We start from the raw sequence: 7,064 nt of genomic DNA, 5'->3' as shown, positions 1-7,064 counted from the left end.
GCTCATGGGATCAATTTCGATAGCTGGTATCGAAAATTAAAAATTATCCTTGAGCATGAGCGGATCCTTTATGTAGTAACGGATCCGGCACCTGAGGAGCAGCCCCGAACGCTAGAGGGACGGTCTGAGAACTTATCAGAAGTGGCTCAACGATCGGACACCGTTCGATGCATAATGCTGGCGGCAATGAATGATGAGTTTAGCCGAAGTTTGAGAACATCCAACCACAGGAGATACTTTAAATGTTGAGCGACTCCTTTGGCATGCCTGACGACGTTGAAAGGCAAAAACTAGTTGTGCCATTTTAATGCTCGGATGAGGGATGGGGCCTCAGTCACCGATCATGTACTGTACATGATCAAATGATTGAGCACCTAAGTAAACTGGGCTTTCCCTTGCACGAGCAGCTCGGTAAGGATGCGATCCTTAATTCTTTGCCCAAGTCCTTCCTCCCCTTCCTTACTTATTTTCGAATGACAAAGCTGCAGTGAACTACCACGACTTGTTGGGGTTACTGCAAAACTTTGAGAAGGACCACCAGCTCCATAAGGAGTCGGTGAATATTGTGGGAGGGTCTTCTTCTGGTCGTCGACCCTTCAAGAAAGGGAAGAAGAGCAAGAAGAAGAAGAATAAGAAGGTGCAGTCGTATGCTGGGACGTCTGCACAGGGTCAGACCAAGAAGTGCAAGTCCGACCAGAGCCAGGGGAGTGCTTCTTTTGCAAGAAGCAGGGGCACTAGAAGAGGAACTGTCCTCTATACATTGCCTTCTTGGACCCAACAGATCGAAGAAAAAGTAAGGTAATTATATGATAACACCTTGCAACTTTTCTATTTGTGATACTACTGCCTGGGTTTGGATACCGGAAGCCCTTATCATATTTGCAATTCGATGCAGGGTCTGCAGGTCAGTAGGAGATTTGATGACGGCGAGAGGTTCCTGAACGTTGGAGATGGAAGCAAGTTCCAGTTCTAGCTTTAGGAATCATGAACCTTGTAATCAATTCTCGTAATGTAATTCTGAGCGAATGTCACTATTATCCAAGCTTTTTATTAAATATTATTTCTGTAGGCCTTTTGCCATGTACGGTTATGAATTTTTAATAAAAGAAAACGTTTACAATATCATTTTGAATGATATTACAATATTTGTTGGACAAATAAATAATGAAATTTATTTACTATCACAACCTGTTAATGTGGTTCAAACATCCGGTAAATGTCCTAGAATAGATAATGTGTCAAAAGTCTACCTTTGGCACTGTAGGCTAGGTCATATCAATAAGAATAGGATAAACATATTGGCTCAAGAAGGAATTCTTGAAGTTGGTGATTGTGAATCACTTCCAACCTGTGAGTCCTGTCTTCTTGAAAAGATGACCAAGTCACCTTTTATTGAAAAAGGTGAGCGAGCCAGTGAACTCTTAGGTCTGGTACATTCTGATGTATGGGACCCATGAGCTCAAGTGTAAGAGGTGGATATTTCTACTTCATAACCTTCACAGACGACCTATCGAGGTATGTATATGTCTACTTAATGAAGCATAAGTTGGAGTCGTTTGAAATATTCAAACTATTCGAAATGAGGTAGAAAAATAAACTGAAAGTGTATTAAAACTCTTCGATCTGATCGAGGAGGTGAATACCTTTCCAATGATTTTCTGACATATCTTGGAGAGAATGAGATTCTCTCTCAGTGGACTCCTCCTGGAACACCACAGCATAATGGTGTGTTTGAAAGGAGAAATCGACCTTGTTGGACATGGTTCGATCCATGATGGGGTTTGCTGGTCTACCGATCTCCCTCTGGGGATATGTGCTCAAATCGGCTTGTCACCTTCTAAATAGAGTTTCGAGTAAGTCTGTAACCAAAACTCCATATGAGATATGGATAAGACGTAAGCCAGTACTCTCGCACCTAAGGATTTGCGGGTATCCGACTTATGTTAAACGTTTAATTACGGACAAACTTGGACCTAGGTCTGACAAGTGTAATTTCATAGAGTACCCAAAAGAGACCAAAAGATATTATTTCTACCTAGCTGATGAGCAAAAGGTGTTTGTCAGCCTTAAGGCAATCTTTTTAGAAAAGGAGTTCCTTGGTGAAGGGACTGTTGCCTCTAAGGTCAAACTTGAGGAAGTTCGACAGGTGAAAAATCGACACAAATAGCTGAACCTAAACCGAATTTGATTAGATCAGATCCGAAGCCCATTATTCCTGCACCCTTAAGGTGATCTGGTAGAGTACCACGTCAATCGGACAGATACTATAATTTCTTGGTTCGGGACGGAGATCCTATCGAACTTGATGAAAATGATGAGGATCCGATCACCTACATAGATGCAATGTAGAGACCTGACTCTGAGAAATGGCTAGAGGCCATAAAATCTGAAATGGAGTCCATGAAGGTCAACGATGTGTGGACATTGATTGACCCACCTGAAGGAGTAAAACTCATAGGGTGTAAGTGGGTTTTCAAGAGGAAGAGGGGCGCAGACAGAAAGGTGGAAACCTATAAAGTCCGTCTGGTTGCCAAGGGATATCGTCAACATTATGGTATAGACTATGACGAGACGTTTTCTCCTGTGGCAATGCTCAAATCCATTCGGATTATGCTTGCGATAGCTGCCCATCTGGACTATGAAATCTGGTAGATGGATGTGAAGACAGCTTTCCTAAACGGAGAGATGGACGAAGAGGTGTATATGATACAACTTGAAGGATTCACATCCACAGATGAGTCTAAGGTGTGCAGGCTACAGAGGTCCATTTATGGACTTAAGCAGGCATCCCGGAGTTGGAACATACGTTTTGATAGGACGATCAAGACGCATGGCTTCATTAAGAATGGAGAGAAGCCCGATATTTATAAGTGGGCTAATGGTACAGTAGAAGTATTTCTTGTATTGTATGTGGATGACATTCTCTTAATCGAGAATGATATCCCTGCATTACAGGGAATAAAGATTTGGCTGTCGTCACAATTCTCCATGAAGGATCTGGGAGAAGCTTCCTACATCCTAGGGATGAAGATCTATAGGGATAGATCTAAAAGGTTGCTTGGCTTATCCCAGTCCACGTACATTGATACTATGCTGAAAAGTTTCAGCATGAAGAATTTCAAGAAAGGCTATCTACTGATAGGCCAGGAATTTCTCTCTCGAAGAGAGATTGTCCAACAACACATCAAGAGAGAGAGCGTATGGGTAGAATTCTGTATACTTCGACAGTGGGATCTATCATGTACGCCATGACATGTACACGATCAGATGTGGCATACTCACTAGGGGTAGTGAGTAGATACCAATCTGATCCAGGAGAGAATCACTGGAAGGTTGTTAAAACCATCTTGAAGTATTTAAGAAATACTAAGGACCGATGGCTTGTTTATGGTGAATCGGACTTGAGACTTATAGGATTTACAGACTCTAGTTTTCAGTTTGATCATGATGACAGTAAGAGTGTATCTGGATTTATTTTTACCCTTAATGGTGGAGTTGTCTGCTGGAAGAGTTCCAAGCAGCACACAGTGGCTAATTCAGTTTACGCGGTGGAGTATGTCGCTGCATCAGATGCTGCCAAAAAAGTGGTGTGGCTGAGAAAATTCATCACCGAGCTCGGAGTAGCACCCTCCCTTGTTGGTCCAGTTTTGCTCTACTGTGACAGCTCTGGAGCCATTGCTCAGGCGAAGAAATCGAAGGCACACCAGTGGATGAAGCATATTCTGCGCCGCTACCATCTCATCGAAAAAATCATGGATCGAGGTGACGTCGACCTTTAGAAGATTAATGGGAAGGAGAATCTGGCTGACCCATTCACTAAAGCTATTGCGGTGAAGGAGTTCGACGACTTAAAGTCGAAGATGGATATTAGATACTGCATCGATTGGCTTTAGGCCAAGTGGAAGATTATTGGGAATAGTATTCCAAAGCCAATCGATTAGGTTAGTTTAAAATGAGAAACCACCTTGACCCAAACTCCCTGCGCCACCTGATATCTCTGCGCTCATTTGAATTCACGAGAAGCAACTTCTCATGAATTTTCTCTCACGCAAAGCCCTTCCCACGCCCCACATTTGTGCGCCATATAAGTAGATAAGGATGGTTGGTTGGCCATTCAAATTCAAAAGAAACTTTGAATTTGAATGAGCAACCAATCCATGCGCCTTATCCTTATCCTATTTAGCGCCCCATATCTTACACGTGAAAGAGTTTCTCGTGAAACTTTTTCATGCACAAAGCAGCCACGCACCTTCTCTTCTCACATCCAAGTGGATAGGGATGAGTTGGTTTGCATTTGAATTCAAATTTGATTTGAATTCAAATGTGCAACCACTTATCTTTATCCTCTCACGCGGATAAGACACGTTTTGAATTATTTTAAAAAGAGGAGAAAGCTGGGGCGTGCATAAGAAATTTTTTGAGAGAGAAAGTGGGGCGTGAGAAACCCTTGTGCGTGAGTAGAAAGTCTAAAACTTCCGAGAGAAAAAGAAAGAAAAGAAAGAAAATTGGGTGCAGGGTTTTCAGTGTGTTCCCTAGGGTTTCAGCCTGGGGTTCGGGAAGTGAGAAGGTGAGCTACGAGTGTCGTGAGCCTACCAAATTTTAGAGAGAGATTCATCAACCTCTCAAGCATACTTGCTGATGATCCAGAGCATCCAAAGAGTCGGCAGACATCGATCGAAGGAGTTCGATTAGCATCGGCCGTCGAAAGGGCTCTACAACGAGCTAGCACTCGTGAGGAGTTGATCAGATCAAAAGTTTCGTGTGGATGATCTGCAGAGGTCAGACACGCTGTGTGACTGTGTTGTGAAGATCAGATCCTCCCGACGGTGATCAGATTAAGGAGTTCGACTACCCGCATAAAGGTATTGTGTTCTGAACACAGAACAGTGAATTGTTTATTATTCGAATTTGAATTTCAAATTTAAATGTATGCATGCTATATATCATATTTAGATCCTAGTATAGGATAAATACATGTTAATTAATTAGATTAATTAATTATTTTCACTGTAAAATAGTGATTTTAAAAAAATTTTAAAATTACCATTTTACCCCTGCACCCAAATTTTGCTTCAATTTACTTACTATCACAGCCTATTAATATGGTTCAAACATCCGGTAAACACCTTAGAATGGATAATATGTCAGAAGTCTATCTTTGGCACTGTAGGCTAGGTCATATCTATGATAACCCGGCCCACTGGGCCTAAAGCCACAAAGCCCACCCAGAAAAAAAAAAAAACAGGGAAGAAGACTCCCGATCGGAGTCTTCCCCTTCCTCGGTTTCGATCAGGAATCAGAGTCCTAGGGCCATTAAAAGACCCTAGGATGAGCTCTATAAGAACCCTCCTCCTCTCCTTTAAGAGAGGACACAATAGTCACCGACGATCGTCGGAGTTCTTCTCCGATTTTTTCGATTGAAGCTGCGGCCCCTCGACTCGTGCTCGCCGCAATTTCATGCTGCTGGGGGTCATCGAAGGCCGTGGTAAGTCCTTCCTCCTCTTCCTCTCTTCTCTCCCTTCTTTCCTATGCCTGTAGACACGACCGTCGGTGACAGGAGCCATCGAATTTCGTCGGAGAAGAAAGCCCTGTTCTTCTCTCCCTTTTCCTGATTTTTTTATGGCACCGACGGTCACCGCCGACCGTCGGCTTCGACCTCTGAGCATGGGAGGGTCACCCCTTGCCACCGACCCCAATCCACGTACATTGATACTATGCTGAAGAGGGTCAGCATGGAGAATTTCAAGAAAGGCTATCTACCAATAGGCCATGGAATTTCTCTCTCGAAGAGGAATTGTCTGACAACACCTCAAGAGAGAGAGTGTATGGATAGAATTCCATATGCTTCGGTAGTGGGATCTATCATGTATATCATGACATGTACATGACCAGATGTGGCATACTCACTAGGGGTAGTGAGTAGATTCCAATCTGATCTAGGAGAGAATCACTGGAAGGTTGTTAAAATCATCCTGAAGTATTTAAGAAATACTAAGGACCAGTGGCTTGTTTATGGTGAATCAGACTTGAGACTTATAGGATTTACAGACTCTAGTTTCCAGTCTGATCATGATGACAACAAGAGTGTGTCGGGATTTATTTTTACCCTTAATAGTGGGGCTGTCTGCTGGAAGAGTTCTAAGCAGCACACTATGGCTGATTCAGTTTGTGAGGTAAAGTATGTCACCGCATCAGATGCTACCAAAGAAGCGGTGTGGCTGAGAAAATTTTTCACCAAGCTCGGAGTAGCACTCTCCCTTGTTGGTCCAGTTCTGCTCTACTATGACAGCTCTGGAGCCATAGCTCAGGTGAAGGAACTGAAGGCACACCAGCGGATGAAATATATTCTGTGCCGCTACCATTTTATCCAAAAAATCATGGATAGAGATAATGCCGATCTTCAGAAGATCGACGGAAAGGAGAACCTGGCCGATCCATTCACTAAAGCCATTGCGGTGAAGAAGTTCAACGATTTCAAGTTGAAGATGGGTATTAGATACTGCATCGATTGGCTTTAGACCAAGTGGGAGATTGTTGAAAATAGTGTCCCAAAGCCAATCGTCAGCCTGTTGACAGTTGTGCTCTTTTTTGTATTAGTATATGAATTATAAATTAATAAAAGTTATTTTGATATTTTTCATCACAAATTATTTCATCTTCTAATGAACTCCTGTATTGTGGTGAAGTCCTTAGGACTATTTAGACTCGACAAAGGAGGATTTATCATTTAGTCCTTAAACCTGTTCGCGACCAAATGATACGTTGTTACCAAGAACAACAATGTTTATCAAGCATAGGTCGTTGTGTGCCATATGGGTTGGTTGTCCTCTTAACCAAAGAGTGTGGAGACACTGGTATGGCATACAGGTGAGATGTAAGGCTACATCTGCACTGAACGTGACCAACTTCGGAGCTTTTTCTGCTGTCAAGATTTGCTCCGATGGGATATGGGTATAACTGTCCCTCCGACCTGAGACTGCCACAGTGACTTGCAAGCAACTCACTGCACTTAGGCACTGGACTACCTGAATTTCTAATTCAGTGACGGAAGGCTGCTGGGTGTA

Source organism: Elaeis guineensis, chromosome 2, assembly GCF_000442705.2.
Source record: "Elaeis guineensis isolate ETL-2024a chromosome 2, EG11, whole genome shotgun sequence".
Classification (NCBI taxonomy): domain Eukaryota; kingdom Viridiplantae; phylum Streptophyta; class Magnoliopsida; order Arecales; family Arecaceae; genus Elaeis; species Elaeis guineensis.
This window is presented reverse-complemented; position numbering follows the sequence as displayed.